Genomic DNA, 19,728 nt, shown 5'->3' on the forward strand with positions numbered 1-19,728 from the left:
TCTCCTCAGTGTATAAAAGATGGCCGTCCCACTTGTTTTGAGTAATGGGGCATCTACATGAAGAGCAGCTATAATTCTCATAACTGCGCCGGTAGCCCCTAAATTGTGATAAAAGGATTTCATCTTGTGGGCAGATGCCAACACTGAAGGGAGAAAGGCTGTTATGATTTATACCCATTTGCACTGTTTCATCTCTTCCTACTCGTTGCAAAAACAAAAGGAGAAAGTTATTATCTGATGGCATGCATTAACAAAGCACTTGGTTCCTCCTATCTCAAGTTGCCTAAGAGATTCTATTTTGATACAATACCAAGTTTTTCTCCACGAAGTCTCTCATCTTCTATTACATTATTCACGTTCTTTAAACTCAGTGTATATTCATGAAAACTTCTGCAAAATGATACCTGAGAGATTGAATCTTAGAACTTTTTCAATTTGCCTGGAACTTAAAATGCTACATGATTTTTCTGTTATTGGTTGTTTTACATTTTGTCAAGTTGAGATGAATCCTTAGCCATAAGAACACTGAGTCGATACCATAGGTAATTGATCATTTCCTACAAAGAGCAAGCATAAGATAAAACAAAACAAGATGCTTCAAAATAATTACAAATATTGTTTAAATAAAAAATAAAAAGATAACAATTCTCCACAAAGTAACTGCAGCAATTGATGGTTTGCAACACTGTAAGGGCAACAATTCAATTACCAAACAATCTGGTCCTCCATCCACAACACAATGGCACAATGGCCCTTGTATTTTTGGGCAGCCACAGGCATTTCTTTCCCCATGACGAGCCTCATCATCCCTGACCAGCCGTGCCCCGAGGGCCGCAGTTTAAGTCTTAAAAACCGGGGGCATAACTTAATGACAGTATTGGAGAGGCCCATGGATTGTCTGAATACAATTATGTCCTTCTGCCAAACATGTATGATAATGCCCATTCAGAGGAAGAATGGAGGATTAGGGTGGCGATGAACTTGGAAGAGGTCCACCTTTCCCAGCGCGTCCCTGGGCTGGCGACGAGGAGCTGGGCGGGGGCTGTCTGGAGGCTAGGCATACTGAATAGACTGAAGACAGACCTTAACACGGTGTTGGAGATTCACAGGGTCATGCGGTCGCTCCCTGGTTTTGTGTGATTGAGGCATCCTTCTATGTTTCACAGTATTTTGTTGTCGGTCATTTCCATTGTTCACAAACCTATGTTGTAGCATTTCCTGGTACAGAAGTAAACATTTGTACAGGATTTTTGTCTATGACTATACTGTCATATGAACATGAAACAGAGACAGACAGACATAGACAGATATGTGGGGAGAGAGAGAAAGAATAGAGAAGGGGTGAGATGCAACTTCTCTGCCATTTTCTCTGTGTTTTCCCATTTTCAGCGTGCCAGCGGTATTTAGATGGATTTGTCCAGGTTGGGTGAGTGATGGGTGAGGCTTTTAACAAGTTCGTTTTCCAGTCCAGCTTCCCTGTGATTGCTGCCAGACAGCGCAATCCTGGGAGAATTAAGGCTTGCTATCTCAAGCGCCGCATTGTATTGGAAATCTCCCCCAAAAAAGATTTAGATGTTGCATGTCTTCTGCTGATAAACCTCTCCATACATACAGATTCAGAGAGAGAGCGAGAGAGAGATGCATGTAGAGAGAGAGAGAGAGAGAGAGAGAGAGAGAGAGAGAGAGAGAGAGAGAGAGATGCATGTAGAGAGAGAGAGGGAGAGCGAGAGAGATGCATGTAGAGAGAGCGAGAGATATGGATGGAGAGAGAGAGAGAGAGAGATGGATCGAGAGAGAGAGTGAGAGAGAGGGATGAAGAGAGAGAGTGAGAGAGAGGGATGGAGAGAGAAAGAGAGAGAGAGAGAGATGGATGGAGAGAGAGCGAAAGAGAGGGACGGAGAGAGGGATGTAGAGAGAGAGTGAGAGAGAGAGGGATGGAGAGAGGGATGAGAAAGAGAGTGAGAGAGAGATACAGAGAGAGAGATACAGAGACTGAGATACAGAGAGAGAGATACAGAGAGAGAGGAAGACTGTCTGAATAGGCTGAATACTTTTTATGTGGTACTTGAGCCTCTATTCTATGACAATATTTAAAGACACACACACACACACAGGAACATCAAGCACATGCTGTGCCTCTTGAAATATAAGTGACCTTATGTAATGGTAAACTATTAATTTCGATCCAGTGGGCGATCAAAATAAGATGATCACCCACTGGGGGGCGCAGGCGAACATAAGGAACAAACCAGTGTTCATGATTCCACTCATTCCCAAAGAGGCGGCTGTGATTAGAACTGAGTCAGATCAAGAATATAAGAGTTCTGAGTTTTGGTCAACCGTAGGAGAGCAATAATAAGTTGGCAAACACTAATGAACTAAATTAAATGATGAGTAAACACTAATGAACTAAATAAAAAGGTGCGTAAACACTAATGAACTAAATTAAAAGGTGAGTAAACGCTAATTAACTAAATTACAAGGTGAGTAAACACTAATTAACTAAATTAAAAGGTGCGTAAACACTAATTAACTAAATAAAAAGGTGCATAAACACTAATTAACTAAATAAATATGTAAGTAAATGCTAATTAACTAAATGTAAAGGCTAGTAAGCTCTAATTAACTACATTAATAGGTGAGTAAACATTAATTAACCAAATAAAAAGGTAAGTAAATGCTCCACTACATCCCTGATTTGTACCAGAAGACCACTTGAGACAGAGCTGCAGTCTGTGTCTCCCTGGTGTGAGGATACAGTATGCATGTCTTTACAACAAGGTATAACGTCAGCTAGGTGTCACCCGGTCAGTGTCAACAAGTCGGTGTCACCCAGCCACCTCCACCGTCTGGAGGCTAACAGGGTTTGGCTGTCACCTCCCCTGCTTTGGGCCTCTCCTGCGAGCGTCCCTGTGACACCTACCGTGACCCACGGTGGCGCTGTATCCATAGGCATAAGGACACGTCACCCTGTGGGGCTATGTGTCACTCGGCAGGATGCTCTGTCACCAGGGCCAGTGTCACCTGTCTCGGCCCCTGTCTCACCTGCTGTCAGCCTTCAGCAGGGGGACCATGTCACTGCTACAGGCTGATGCCTCTATCACAACTGCCTGATAACAGTGGACCACAGAACAGAGAGGGGTAAAGGTAAGAAAGGTTTGCTTTGTGAGTTCAGGCTGAACTTGTAGACTGAAAAACATTCCATGTCATTGCCAATGTTTTCAGCTTGAGTCGGTAATAGCAAATATTACACCGTCCACAGAGGTTGCAAGCTTGTCATCGTAGCACATCCCACTTGTTTGGATAGTGAAACTTCCACACGTCAAGGTGGTGAATCACCACACGTCAAGGTGGTGAATCACCACACGTCAAGGTGGTGAATCACCACACGTCAAGGTGGTGAATCACCACACGTCAAGGTGGTGAATCACCACACGTCAAGGTGGTGTCGTAGATTAATTTGTAATGAATGCTGTCGCAAACGGTTACGGCAGGCATCAGGTTATGTTTATGACAGCCTTACGAAGGCTTTATGAAGTGGGGTAAAGGTGAAGCATCCCTCACAGCTCTGTCCGTCTCATTTCCTAATAACAGACACATTTCAGGGGAGTGTGCTCCTTAAGTAACGTATTCATGGGCGAGACACTTGGCTCATTTCACACCTCAGGTGGATGGATTGCTCCACTCCTGCCTAACAATCAAACTGGTCTTTGTTAAACAAGGTACAAACTCAATTACAAAATGCCACGCGCTGACAATTTATTAAGATCATAGCCACCCAGAGTCCCATGATGGGATGCAAATGGCATCCTATTCCCTATATAGTGCACTACTTTTGACCAGGCCCCATAAGGCTCTAGTAAGAAGTAGTGTACAGAAGCATTGTGTCAAGAAGCAGTGCAGCTTGGTTGGGTTGTGTTTCGGGGGACGCATGGCTCTCGACCGTCGCCTCTCCCAAGTCTGTACGGGAGTTGCAGTGATGAGACAAGACTGTAACTACTACCAATTGGATACCATGAAACTGGGGAGAAATAAGGGGTTACATTTTTTTTAAAGAATTATGGAAAATAAGTAGTGTACTATGTATGGGATAGGGTGCCATTTGGACCCATCCCCAGTCTGCTTCATCTTGCAGGGTGGTGTACTGTGTGTAGTCCCGTGTAGCTCTTTTGGCATGGCACTTGCAAGGTCGAGGTTGTGGGGTTCGATTCCCTCAGGGGACCAGTATGAACATGTATGCACTCACTACTGTAAGTTGCACTGGATAAGAGCGTCTGCTAAATCACAAGAATGTGGTAAATATGTTTCATTGCTTCTCTTGCATCAGTGTTGACAACGCTGTACTTGTGTTGGAGTCATGGGAAAACTTCCTGATTGTGGACATACATTACCTGATTGTGGACATACATTACCTGATTGTGGACATACATTACCTGATTGTGGACATACATTACCTGATTGTGGACATACATTACCTGATTGTGGATGCGCTTTACCTTATTGTTGTCTTGTCTATATAGACCACTGTAGAGCCGAACAGAGACATAGGCATCTGTGGTGACCACTGTAGAGCCGAACAGAGACATAGACCTCTATATAGACCACTGTAGAGCCGAACAGAGACATAGGCATCTGTGGAGACCACTGTAGAGCCGAACAGAGACATAGGCGTCTGTGGAGACCACTGTAGAGCCGAACAGAGACATAGACGTCTGTGGAGACCACTGTAGAGCCGAACTGAGACATAGGTGTCTATGGAGACCACTGTAGAGCCAAACAGAGACATAGACTTCTACATAGACCACTGTAGAGCCGAACAGAGACATAGGCATCTGTGGAGACCACTGTAGAGCCGAACAGAGACATAGGCGTCTGTGGAGACCACTGTAGAGCCGAACAGAGACATAGAAGTCTGTGGAGACCACTGTAGCGCTAAACAGAGACATAGACTTCTATATAGACCACTGTAGAGCCGAACAGAGACATAGACGGCTGTGGAGACCACTGTAGAGCCGAACTGAGACATAGACTTTTATATATAGACCACTATAGGGCCAAACAGAGACATAGACTTCTATATAGATCACTGTAGAGCCGAACAGAGACATAGACGTCTGTGGAGACCACTGTAGAGCCGAACTGAGACAGCGATATCAATAGAGGTGCCACCACTGCCAGGTTTCTCTCTCCTTCCTCACCTAGGGGCCCTCCACAGGACATAATATGCTAAGTCACCACCCTGAGGGGCCTTGTACATACCACTCCTTCCTCTCCCCCTGTAGTGGTTCATGTTGGACTGCTTGTTTGGGAGACTTACTGTAGCCCAGCCGCAGCCCTTCTCTGCTTTGTGCTGTGCAGTGCAGAAATAAATGTGCGTCATAAATCTAGCATATGCCCCGCTCGGGGGCACCGGCAGGTTTAGAACCACTTTGGGGGGGTGAAGGTAGAAGATGCACTCACAGACTGGTCAAGGCATTAAAAAAGGCCATATGCCATTAGAGTGGACACACCATGGCATAATGCTGTATAATTCCCCTACTTTAGACTGATGAATTATTCATTTACCCTGTAGGGGACTAGGGAATCTCCTGGCCATCTAACACTAGGAAGAAAAGAGGGAGGCAGTAATCGGAGGTGTGTGGGTGTGTGTGTAGTGAACACATGTTAGTGGGAAACATAAAAGGCCATGGGGTGAGGATAATAATAAATCTGGTCCCTGGAGAGCTTTGTTGGTCCCTGGAGGACTGGAGGGCTGTGTCGTTCCCTGGAGGGCTAGAGGACTGTGTCGGTCCCTGGAGGGCTAGAGGACTGTGTTGGTATAATAAATAATAAATCTGGTCCCTGGAGAGCTTTGTTGGTCTGTGGAGGACTGGAGGGCTGTGTTGGTCCCTGGAGGGCTTTGTTGGCCCCTGGAGGGCTAGAGGACTGTGTCGGTCCCTGGAGGGCTAGAGGACTGTGTTGGTCCCTGGAGGGCTGGAGGACTGTGTTGGTCCCTGCAAGACTGTGTAGGTCCCTGGAGGACTGTGTTTATGCTTCTGCCTCTACTTTAAGTTATTCATCTAGGGATTTACCTTTGATTATCATGTGGTTGCAAATTATCTTAGGGAATTATTTATCTTTGACCCTTCCAACTATTAACAATGCCTTATGAAAGTATTCACTTTCTCCACATTTTATTAGTTTACAGCCTTATTCTAAAATTGATTAAATAGTTTTTTTCCCTTCATCAATCTACACACAATACTCCATAACAACAAAGAAAAAGCAGTTTTTTAAAGATTGTTGCTAATTAATAAAACTATACAAAAAATTATCACATTTACCTATGTATTCAGACCCTTTACTCAGCATTCTGTTGAAGCACCTTTGGCAGTGATTACAGCCAAGACTCTTCTTGGGTATGATGCTACAAGTTTGTCACACCTGTATTTAGGGAGTTCCTCACATTCTTCTCTGCAGATCCTCTCAATCTCTGTCAGGTTGGATGGGGAGTGTCGCTGCACAGCTATTTTCAGGTCTCTCCAGAGACGTACGATGGGGCCAGGTTTCCTCCAGACATGACGCTTGGCATTCAGGCCAAAGAGTTCCATCTTGGTTTCATCAGACCAGAGAATCTTGTTTCTTATTGTCTGAGAGTCTTTAGGTGCCTTTTGGCAAACTCCAAGTGGGCTGTCATGTGCCTTTTACTGAGGAGTGGCTTCAGTCTGGTCACTCTACAACAGTGGTTCCCAAAAGTTTTATAGTCCTCTACCCAGAGGTTTTATAGTCCGCAACCTCCAGCTGCGTACCCCCTCTAGCACCAGGGTCAGCACATTCTCAAATGTTGTTTTGAGAGTGTACAATACATTTATTAAACAAAATAATGAGTTTTTGTCACAACCTGGCTCATGGGAAGTGACAAAGTGCTCCTGTAGAACCAGGGCACAAATAATAATATAATAATAATAAAGAATTTTGCTCTTTATTTAGCCTTCTTACATATAAAACCTTATTTGTTCATCAAAAATGTTTTTTGGGCCTTTTCCCCCAGCATTGTCCCAGCCATATTCGTGGCAGCAGGAAGAATTAAGGCCTCCACAATAGTATGGGGCTTGCATGTCCTAGCCACTCGGTAGCTCACCATATAAGACACTTCTAGACCCTTCTTCTTAATGGCATCTGTTGCTTTTATACATGTCTTACTACTCGAAAGTCGTCTTTATTCTCACTCAAAAAACTCCAGTGGCTTATTGTTCAAATTGTCATGTTCCGTTTCTAAATGTCTGAACAAGAGAGAAGGTTACCTACGAGAGAGTAACGGTTCATGTGATTGGATGTTAATTATTTGACGAGGCTACAAGTTTTTGGCATTGTGTTGTTATTTCGCCGAACACTAGATGGTTTAATTTTATTTTTGACAATGAATCGAGGCTACTCAGGCGAGAAATGTATAGCCCCATTGGAAAATATAAATGTTCTGTTTGAAATGTGCTGTTTTTTCTGTGTTTAAAAAAAAAGAATGACATTTTTATTTGGCTTACACCTGACGGCATTGTTTGGAACCATCAAACCAGTTTGGGAGTACCTGCTCTACAATAATGGCCTGATTGGTGGAGTACTGCAGAGAGGGTTGTCCTTCTGGAAGGTTCTCCCATCCCCACAGAGGAACTCTAGAGCTCTGTCAGAGTGACCATCGGGTTCTTGGTCACCTCCCTTACCAAGAACCATCTCTCCCGACTATTCAGTTTGGCCCGGGTGGCCAGCTCTAGGAAGAGTCTTGGTGGTTCCAAACTTCCTCCATTTATTAAGAATGATGGAGGCCACTGTATTCTTGGGGACCTTCAATGGTGCAGAATTTAGTTTGTTCTCTTCCCCAGTTCTGTGCCTCAACACAATAATGTCTCTGATTTCTACGGACAATTCCTTCGTCCTCATGGCTTGGTTTTTGCTCTGAAGTGCACTGTCAACTGTAGGACCTTAAATAGAAAGGTGTGTGCCTTTCCAAATCATGTCCCATCAATTGAATTTACCACAGGTGGAATCCAATCAAGTTGTAGAAACATCTCAAGGATGATCAAAGGAAACAGGATGCAAAGGAAACAGGATGCACCTGAGCTCAATTTCGAGTCTCATAGCAAAGGGTCTGAATAACTATGTAAATAAGGTATTTATGTTTTTTAAATGTAATACATTTTTAAAACCTGTTTTTGCTTCATCATTATGGGGTGTTTTGTGTAGATTGCTGAGGAATTATTTGAATTTAATCAATTTCATTTATTATTATTATATATATTTTTTTTTTTACCACCTTTTTCTCCCCAATTTCGTGGTATCCAATTGTTAGTAGTTACTATCTTGTCTCATCACTACAACTCCCGTACGGGCTCGGGAGAGACGAAAGTTGAGAGCCATGCTTCCTCCGAAACACAACCCAACCAAGCCACACTGCTTCTTAACACAGAGCGCATCCAACCCGGAAGCCAGCCGCACCAATGTGTTGGAGAAAACACTGTACACCTAGCGACCTGGTCAGCGTGCACTGCACCTGGCCCGCCACAGGAGTCGCTAGTGTGCGATGAGACAAGGATATCCCTACTAGCCAAACCCTCTCTAACCCGGACGATGCTAGGCCAATTGTGCGTCGTCCCATGGGCCTCCCGGTCATGGCCTGCTGCGACAGAGCCTGGGCTGTGCCACCAGAGACTCTGGGTTCGAGCCCAGGCTCTGTCGCAGCCGGCCGTGACCGGGAGGTCCATGAAGCGACGCACAATTGGCCTAGCTGTGATGTAGTGCCTTAGACCACTGCGCCACCCGGGAGGCCGATTTAATCAATTTTAGAATAAGGCTGTAACATAACAAAATGTGGAAAAAGTCAAAGGGTCTGAATACTTTACGAATGCACTGTATTGCCCGAGGTGAAAGAGAGGATTTGAGGGTTAATACTATTGCTTGGAAACCTAGCCATGGAGATGGATAGATGCACTAAACACAAAGACTGTTTTAGCCTGGTCCACGCTATTGAAGGCTTTCATCATTTAAAAGTAGTCAACTGCTTAGGACTTCATATGGGTTCATTTAAGGAGAGATCACAAATTTGCATTCAGGTCAGCAGGAAGGATCGGCCAAATGAATAATACTCCTGAGCCACCGGTCCAGCACTGCAGGTAGCAGTTAATCACTCCAGCTCAGTAGGCTGTATGCACCTGGTAGGCGTCATGTACCCTTTTACGAGTTAGTTTACGAACAATCCATATACTCATAGAAATAGAAGGGAAACCGTAGTACATTAAAGTGGAGATAGCCCTCCATAGCGCTGCCCATGCTGTCACAGAAGCGATCAACGGCAAAGATAAGTGTGCCGTCTTTCGATCTCTGTGATCATGCTCTACAAATTGGGCCAGCATTTACTTCCAGGCCAAGGGACCCACCACCTGAATAAAATGCACTCAGACAATACAACTGGTAAGACTTTTTACACAAATTATTGTCTTTATGAGTATATAAAGGACTTGCACAGGTGGATAGTGTAGATAAGTATTGATGTGTTTGCTGAATTGAACACATTTTCTGAGCTCTATCAAAGACTTCCTCCAGCTATTTCATGCTCAACAACGTGACTTAGTGAAAAGAAAGAACAGGGTGAATTAATGGGAAGGTACAGTGCCAGGAGAGACACTGGGAACTAAAAACGGAATCATTTCGGAAAGATAAAGAGTGAAAACCTCTAGCCAGTGTTCCATATGTAGTGCCATGGGGATGTCGCAAAATGCGTTCATTTCGGGATCTGTCCGCATGTGTTACTGAAGCCTATGAGCACAGTTTGCAACTGCATACAGAATACACCATGAACAAAACAAGCCAACAGAACTCATTAAAACATAGTTTGTCTTGAGCATGGTGTTGCAGAGACCACTCAAGGCACTTCCTTCCTACTGTTTCGTCAGCAAAGAAAACAAGGGGTGAAGCCTTAGCGCTGTGCTTTGTTTTTCTCAGCCACTGATATTTGTGTGAAAAACACTGTACTGAAAGAACTGATTGATGTGGTGGTGGTTGTTTTTTCATTTTCGGTCTTCATTTCTGACCAGGCTAGAATGTTCTCAGAGCATATCCTATCAGGTACCATTAGAGACGTTATCAAAGGCTATGTTCTTACTCTAAGTAAAGGAGAAAAATAAGTTCTGTGAGAAGCCATTGTTCCAAGTCCATCGCCTCCACCACATGGTACTCATAATGAACCCATTTCAAACTAAAAACATGTTTCTAGGTTCATCCTCCGAGTCTAAGGCTGTCTAAGACAAGGACGCCAGGAATGCGGTGTCCCTTTTCGGATTTGGAGCCTAGATGGATCAAACGTGCCCTTCTCTCCTTGACTGGAACAATGCTGTCCAGTGTATTAGATTCGACAAGGGCATCCATTGCGAGCCATATGAGAAACTAGACCCAGACCGGCTCAAGCTAAGCAGACACTTTCTCCTAGATCACTTACCCATCTAAAGCGAGAGACTTGTTCACCGCTAAGCGGGTGCGATGTAATTAGGCCCAGGAACACAAAGGAACCTACACTCTGAACGAGGGGAGATGGATGGCTCGATGACTCATTAGGAGATCAGCCATTAGATAAGAATGGGTGTCCCCCAGGCCCCTGCAATGCACCTGCCAGCAGGTGACTCCCCCCCCCCTCCCACCTATTCAACTCCTCACATTCCCTGGTCCTCAGAGAGTATAATGTAATGGGGCTGATAATGGACGTAACGAGGGGGGTGGGAGAACATTCAACATAAATGTGTGTTTCAGCAAAAAAGAAAGGTGGACAGAGTGTCCCTATCAGTTCCTGAGAATAAAAAAATATCAAAACAACAGTGTAAAATATGTGAAAGACATTGATAGATGATGTTGGATTGTGTTTCGCATTTTGGAGCCACTTCACTTTCGTAGAATAGGGCCAGATTAAACTGCTAGTTGATCTGAGGCTTGACATTGAAGGTATGCATTTAGGTCTCATTTCAGAACAATAAAGAAACATTGCTAGCGTTCTAAAGACTAATGATGTTGACAGGAAGACGGATTGCAAAGTGTCAAAAGCTGCCACTCATTTGACAATCACAACCTGTAAAAGCTGCCAACAACCTCTTTAGAAAATATGTTGGTACACAGCTAAATTGCACACCAATACTCTGCAAGAATGCCACACTTTTTGCCACACATTAAATTAGAATAACATTCCTGCCATTGTTATATCTCACATTCTCACAGTTTCATATAGGAAGACTCAAGGGGAAAAGGCCTTTGAAATGACCATTTCCTTGCACATCATACTGTCAAAAGATCAAATTGAATACTATTTCACTTCCACCTGAAAGATGTTTTCCTTGCCTAATTTAATTCCCTTGGCAAGATTGTATAATTCCTGTAAAATACAATGCTGTAATTGTTGCTGCATGATAACACTATACATTAAGTTAAAAATACTAATTTGATCTACAGGATTATGTTACCCGTGTGGGTGCAATGATATTGTTTAAGCCATTTTGTTTTCCACAAAGATCCCATTGTGTGATGCAAACAAAGAATGTACACAAAGGTATTGCTGCTGAAATTAGGAATCCATGTCTTTACACCAAGGATATGTTCTCCCTATCCCTTTTCTCCCAGTCAATATACCCTGCCCAGGTTGAGCTTCTTTCAAACTTTCGTCCACTTTGGCAGAAATGACAGCTGAGCAAAATGCCAAAGCTTCTCCTTCTCTTCTGAGAAGGCTAAATGGAGGGGTTGTCAAAAGTGCACCAGAAAAGCCTGTCAGGTCAGGCAAAATGCAACGGTTACGCTCCCGAAATTCACAGCCCCTAGCCCTCTCTGTGGTATGGAGGAAAGAGGGGAAAAAAGAGGGAATTGACGATGAAATGAGTTTTTGAATATGGAGTGGGTCTTTCTTAAACCTGATTCTTCTTGGTCTTGCCCCAGAAATTCGGTTTTCACATACTGCAGAAATGTATCACTGGCAATTAAGTCTATCCATCCATCCCTGTGAAAGAAAAAGAGAGTATGTGATACAATCCACGAAGAACAGAAAAGAACACTTCTGAGTAGGCCTACAGCTGAACTAAGGGTGCAGACTGAGACAAGAAATAACTAGGATTTTATCAGTATTTATTTTCATTGCCTGACTATGCATAATTGGCTTCTAATCAAACTGCCAAAATAAATGCTTATAAGCAGTGTCCTTCATGTTGTATAAAATGTGCATGTTTCATTCAGTAATTAGTGTTCATCGTCGCATTATTACAATGACACATTAGCGAGCATAAAGATCAATATTCACGCTCGTTGTGCCAATGGGCAAGTCACCATGCGATGGCTGAAGCGTTCGCCAAAGCTTTCATAGAAGCGATGTAAGCACTGATGCAGGGCATCCTATCCCGCGGCAGCCATCCTCCAAGGGGTTATCAGTCCATTAACTTATTTCCCCATATTAACACGAGATTCTGATTCTGATGAGCCATTATCAAGATAGGGCTGAAGGAAACTCAATTAGCGAGTTTGCGGCCTCATGCGTATTCTCACTTCACCGATGTGTTGCTTTGTCTGCACTCTTCCACAAAATACCCAAGACTATTATGAGCAAATGGAATAGGTTAAGTTTTAGAGGGCAGTGATTTGTGGTATATTGCATCAAATTTAGTCAATGGTAAATGAATTCACATTAAAATGGGGGAAAAAATACCTGTATATACATAAACACATCTTACAAGATAATGATTTGATAAGTATAAGCTTAAGGTTGAAATAATTATTTATAACTGTAAAAGTAAGTATTCACTGTTGGTATTTTGCAAAGTGCTGGTTAGTGTCTTTACTACAGTGTCGTCACAACCCTCAGTTTTACATCACATGATAATTTCTTCTCGAAGTTTCCTTCTGTGGCACATCCATTTAATATTAGTATTGTCTCTTGATTCTCCCTCCCTCCCTCTCTCTTTACTTTAAATCCAGCATTAGATTCACTTGGTACTGCTCATGCTTGTAGGCAATAAAACAAAGTGTTAAAGTGACATGTAATTACCCTTGCTCTCTTTTGAGTAATTAAGTCACTGCTGCCTATTATGTGGAAATGTATAAGGAAGTCAGGTGATCAATAACAGTGAAGGATAAAAACAAGCTAATTTCTCAATGCTTGGTTCGCTGAGTCATGCCATTTCCAAGGCATTCTGTTGTTATAGAGGTTTGTTTTATTATCCCTATATAGACACGCACGCACGCACACACACACACACACACACACACACACACACACACACACACACACACACACACACACACACACACACACACACACACACACACATACACAGACACACACACACACACATACACACACTTCTTATACACAGACATGATCCAACATTAATAAGTAGCTACTATGTTCTCATAACAGCTTTTGGGAGTTTTAGTAACACGTCATGAGAGTATTACCTGGCACCACTTTATATAAGGTTCCTCTTATAGCCTACCTGTAATCAGGCCTACTAGAAACAGCATTGCATTAACACCTATGCATTGTGTTGCATAGCTAGCAATGATTTATGTATTTAGAAAGAAGAGGAATATGGACTGTAACTTTTTACAGTTGTGTAATAAAAAGAATAATAGCATTTATTAGTATGCAGTAACAAATCCTTTACTAAAGTAATACATATCAACTGTAGAAATTACAACTTTACTACATATCAAATCTGACTGTAATTCAAAAGAACCATTTCAAGTTAAGTATCACATACTTTTTGGTACTTTTTTGAAACTCTTTAACCCCCCTAAGGTTGATGTTTGTACCCTGTGGAAAATAATGAGCATAATGAAGAAATCCTCAAATCTGTCAATTTAAGATGGAGATAATTTAGCATTTTGGATGCGTGTCAATGCACTGCATCCGCCTACAGTATGTGACACTTCTGCGGTGAAAGGTGACAGAGCTGGACCAGTGTTTGTCAGACCACGAGATATCCTGAAAATCATCTGTAGCGTTCTAAATGTTTGGCCTATAAACTATTATGACCCCCCTGTGGAAAGGTGAGACTCTCACAAACAGTTGTTTTGCTGTAGGACACCCACCGGCCTCACAAGAGTCATCTGAAGGTCCTCTTGTACCAGTGGAAAAAATGATGGAAGTACAGTATATATGGAGACTGGTTAGGGCCAAAAATAAGGGGTTCAACACATGTATAAAAAGCATTTAAAAATAAAAATTGGATCTTTCTCATATCTCTCGAATGTAGAACAGACACTTAAGAACAAACTCTCTTTAGATATTTTTTGTAGGGGACTAACTGTTGTTCCATGAACTGAGTCTGTTATTCTATGCGTACTGTATGGACTAATAGCAGTAAGGCCCAAAATATTTTATTATAAAATACTTTTTGTAAATATTTTTTTGACACTTCAAGGGGCCTTGAAAATCAAAATAAAATAGCAAAATGATCCTTGTTATGACCTTTAAAAAAAAATATTCCAAAAAATTCCATATACATTGCATTCGGAAAGTATTCTCAGACCCCTTGACTTTTCCACATTTAAGTACATTACAGCCATATTCTAAAATTGGTTAAATTGTTTCACACAATACCCCATAATGACAAAGCAGAAACAGGTTTTTAAAAATGTTTGCATTTCAAAAAAATATAACATTAAGTATAACAAAAATATAAGTATTCAGATCCTTTACTCAGTACTTTGTTTGAAACACCTTTGGCAGTGATTACAGCCTCGAGTCTTCTTGGGTATGACACTACAAGCGTGGCACAACTGTATTTGGGGAGTTTCTCCCATTCTTCTCTGCAGATCCTCTCAAGCTTTGTCAGGTTGAATGGGGAGCGTAGCTGCACAGCTATTTTCAGGTATCTACAGAGATGTTCGTTCAGGTTCAAGTCCGGGCTCTGACTGGGCCACTCAAGGACATTTAGAGACTTTTCCCAAAGCCACTGCTGCATTGTCTTGGCTGTGTGCTTTGAGTCGAGTCGTTGTCCTGTTGAAAGATGAACCTTTGCCCCAGTCTAAGGTTCTGAGCGCTCTGGAGCAGGTTTTCATCAAGGATCTCTCTGTACTTTCATCTTTGCCTCGATCCTGACTAGTCTCCCAGTCCCTGTCACAGAAAAACATTCCCACAGCATGACACTGCCACCACCATGCTTCACCGTACAGATGGTGCCAGGTTTCCTCCAGACGTGACGCTTGGCATTCAGGCCAAATATTTAAATCTTGGTTTCATCAGACCATCAGAATCTTGTTTCTCATGGTCTGAGAGTCTTTAGGTGCTTTTTGCAAACTCCAAGCGGGTTGTCATATGCCTTTCCCTGAGGAGTGGCTTCCGTCTGGCCACTAAAACATAAAGGATTGATTGGTGGAGTGCTGCAGAGATGGTTGTCCTTCTGGAAGGTTCTCCCATCTCCACAGAGGAAATCTAAAGCTCTGTCAGAGTGACCATAGGGTTCTTAATCACCTCCCTGGCCAAGCCCCATCTCCCCCGATTGTTCAGTTTGGCCGGGCGGCCAGGTCTAGGAAGTTTTGGAGGTTTCAAACTTATTCCATTTATGAATGATGGAGGACACGGTATTCTTGGGGACCTTCAATGCTTCAGAATCCATTTGGTACCCTTCCCCAGATCTGCGCCTCAACACAATCCTGTCTCTGAGCTCTACAAACAATTCCATTGACCTCATGGCTTGATGTTTGCTCTCACATGCACTGTCCACTGTGGAACCTTATACAGACAGGTGTGTGCCTTTCCAAATCATGTCCAATCAATAGAATTTACCACTGGTGGACTCCAATCAAGCTGTAGACACATCTCAAGGATGATCAAAGGTAACAGCATGCACCTGAGCTCAATTTCTAGTCTCATAGGAAAGTGTCTGAAAACATATCTAAATCAGGTATTTCTGTTTTTTATTTACAATACATTTGCAAAAATGTTTTTAAAAACTGTCTTCGCTTTGTCATTATTGCGTAGTGTGTGTAGATGATGAGGATTGTTTGCAATTCTGAAAATTAGGCTGTAATGTAACCAAACGTGGAAAAAGTCAAGGCGTCTGAATTCTTTCCGAAAGCACTATGGCTTATTACAACCCCCCTCGCAGCCCCGGGTTTGAAACGGCTTAAGCTCTTAAGGGTTAAAATCAAAAACCTGCATGCTGAATGACTTTGGAATTGAACCTGTGGAGTGATTTCAGAGCCATCACATGAAATAGGAATGTTTTCTGGGTAGACTGAAAAGGACAATTCAGGGACAGAGATAGAGCAAAAGCGAGAGGAAAGAAAAGAGAAAATAGATGGGGAGGCAGCATAAACACAATGTGTGCCCCCCCCTGCTAAATGAAAATCCAATTTCGAATAGGCTTGTGGAGTTTATGAGAAAGAAGCAAACAAAAAAAGAGGGTCTGAAATTGTCTAGATAGCTGTGAACACTAGCAACGATGAGCTCTCACAAAAGGCATTGCAAATCCTAAGGGCCTAAGGAGAGACAATGATCTTCAATTACCAGCTGCTCTGTTCTCAATTTTAGACAAGAGCAAAAAAGGGGGGAGGAGAGAAAGAACAAGAGAAAGTGAGGCAGTGGATTGGAGAGACAGATATTCGAGGGAGAACGAGGGGGATAGAGAAAGATAGAGATTGAAAGAAGATGGGGGAGCAGGGAGAATGAAAAGTAAAGGAGAGATGAAAATGGAAAAACAGAGAGAACGAGTGAGTGTGTGAGAGGGGGGAGAGAGAGAAGGGTTATGATCTTTATTCAAGCCATAGACGAAGGGAGGACGCTTCTCCAGGATTCCATTTCCAGTCTGTGCTGGTCTTAAGAGCTGCGGCCAACGCTCCATTTGCAGATCATATCATTTGTAAACACTCTGTTCTCACTGTATTACACTTGTCTGGCAGAGAAAGCAAGAGGTTTTTTTATCCTTCGTTTGCATTGCAAAGCAAGCAAACAATAGGCTGCTCCGGCAGCTGTGGTTACGCAGAACTGAGACAGCAGAAAGCAGCACAGGAGGAGTGTACATGAGGGGACTGAGGCCTAGGCCATGATTCAAACACACTGCGAAGTCCCATTAGTGCACTGCACTTTACTTAAAGATGCATTTTGCAGAAATTGCTGCAACATTTCCTGGTTGCTAAAATTCCATTAGTTCGCCTAATTTCAGTTAATGTGACTAAACAAGCAAGTCTAGTGTAGAGAATCATTGTACCATCCAAACCGCTGTGAAATGTATTTTCCGTAACCAAAAGTATAGTATTTTCAGCTGTTTGAAGCTGGTGTACAAAATCGAATTTAAGATCAGGAAGCTTAGAAATAGCGCACATAGAACAAATCTACTGCTTCTTGGACATGCTTTCAATGGGAATGACAGATCTATTACACACAATTCTTTGTGAATTTGGTCGGGTCGCCCAAAACGTTACACATTCCATAGTTTTGCATGACGATGTAACTGTGTTGACTAAGGTGTTGATTTCTATAATTTCTACTGATTGGGAAAAGGAATGTATAGTAGTTTTCACATGTCACCTGTTGATCCTCCCTGGGTTGCTTAGATCAGCGGTTCAGAAGGAGATGAGATAAGGATGAACAGGATTTACAGGTTGTCTCTACAAAAAATAAATACTAAACAATTTGATTTTGTTCGGACCTTTTTAAAGCCTCACATGGACAAGCTTTATCAATCGTCTATGTGACCTGATACACTGGATGCGTCCTTTTTGATGGCTGTTGGTCGCTACTGATACACACTCCCATTTCAGTCAACGCAACAACCTGTAGGGTTCTAGTTGTTTTTCTACATTTCGACCCACTACTCACACCCGGGAACCCTTGATAAAGTGACTCCTGCTTCTTCCAAGATACGCTGCTATTGTAGCAGCTGAAAACCTCCAATGACAGTGTGCTTTGGTAACCTGAGAGCAACGCCCACAGTGTAGCAACACTGTGAGAAGAGTGTTAATAAAACGTGAATAAGACTAGTCTCTCTCTCTCTCTCGCTCTCTCTCACACACACACACACACACACACACACACACACACACACACACACACACACACACACACACACACACACACACACACACACACACACACACACGTACACTCACACACACACACACTCACTAGACACACACACACACACACACACACACACACACACACACACACACACACACACACACACACACACACACACACACACACACACACACACACACACACACACACACACACACACACACACACACACACACACACACACACACACACACACACACACAAACACACACACACACACACATACACATAGACACACACACACACACAGTGAAATGTCAGCGTCTCTACCGATGAGGGCTAATGAGTCGGAAGCACACACTCATCGTGTAATCTCGGCGTATTGACGCTTTGGGCGTGCCCCACCACTGAGCCACAATGGGAGCTGATTGGCTTGGAGACTTCACGGGAATCAATTATGCTGCATGCTGATATGGCTGTGGATGTCTCACCACAGGAGAATACCAAGACTTCCCTCTGTGACATATCTAATGCATATGTAGGGATGGAATCAATCTGAATCATGTATGCCATTTCTCATGTCAATCCACAGTTGAGAAATCATTTCCGGACTTTTTGCCGGTAGGAGGAGCATTTCCTTATCATTGTAATGTCTAAATCTGTTTTAAGCTGGAGGGTCTGTTTGGTATTTGGCCTTTATTTTTCCTGAGTATATTGTCTGTGATTGAGCCATACAGAGCCCTTGCCACACTAGCAGCATGCAGTCGTAATTCTAATTGCTGGCTAAAAGCCAATCTCTTTCTCCTTCCACCACCACACAGAGAGATTTGAGTTCAGTAGTTTTGACTCGTAGCACGTTTGACACTACCTGGCAACATCATTACCTGTGGGTATGAGAATTCGTTTCAGAACTTGAAACACAAAGCCTGCAGATATAAAAGTGCGTCTTTAACCAGCGGAAAGTGCCTGAGGTCATTATTGTCTGAATAAAATCGGGAATATGATTTTGATATCTCGTCAGATATAAGGGGGCCCCACTTATTTATTTGGCTGGCCCACGAGGGAACAAACAGTGTTTAAGATTCATTGCCAACTGTCATGTTCTCCGGTCTCTTCCTTCGTCCCCATTTGAAAGGGAAGCCTGAGGGGTTCCTTAACAACAAAAGCCCCATTAGTAAACTGCCTTAATTACACACACTCGCTCCGTCTCTGTCAGTGAGCACGGTTACATGCACAGAATAATACGATTATTGTGGATAGTCAGATTAATATAATAGTTTGATTAAAACGTTTACATGTTTTGTAAGAAGAACGATTTCCCTAATAATCCTGTTTACATGGACACATCTGAAATCAGGCTACGGGTGGGATAAATGCAGAAAAGCGCCAATCAAAATAAACATTCTACCACAGTGACCATGTTATTTTTGCAAAACCTTTTTGATTCTGAGTTCGAACATATAGAGTTTGTATGTGAAAACAATTTCTAAGATGCATACTTTCAGTTTTTCCAAACTCACTTCATTCGTGCATAAGGAGGCTTGCGATACAGGTGCTGGCACATACACAGATGAAATACTCCGCTGGAACTCCGATTAAGCTGTTTACATGTCCTAAACATATAAACGATTACTCAGAAAACCAGGTGTTTTTATCGGCTTATGCCTACTTCAAAGTTTAACCTTACGCCGATTAAGTTAAGATAAGCA

This window comes from Oncorhynchus tshawytscha, linkage group LG21 (assembly GCF_018296145.1).
Source record: "Oncorhynchus tshawytscha isolate Ot180627B linkage group LG21, Otsh_v2.0, whole genome shotgun sequence".
In the NCBI taxonomy this organism is placed as follows: Eukaryota; Metazoa; Chordata; class Actinopteri; order Salmoniformes; family Salmonidae; genus Oncorhynchus; species Oncorhynchus tshawytscha.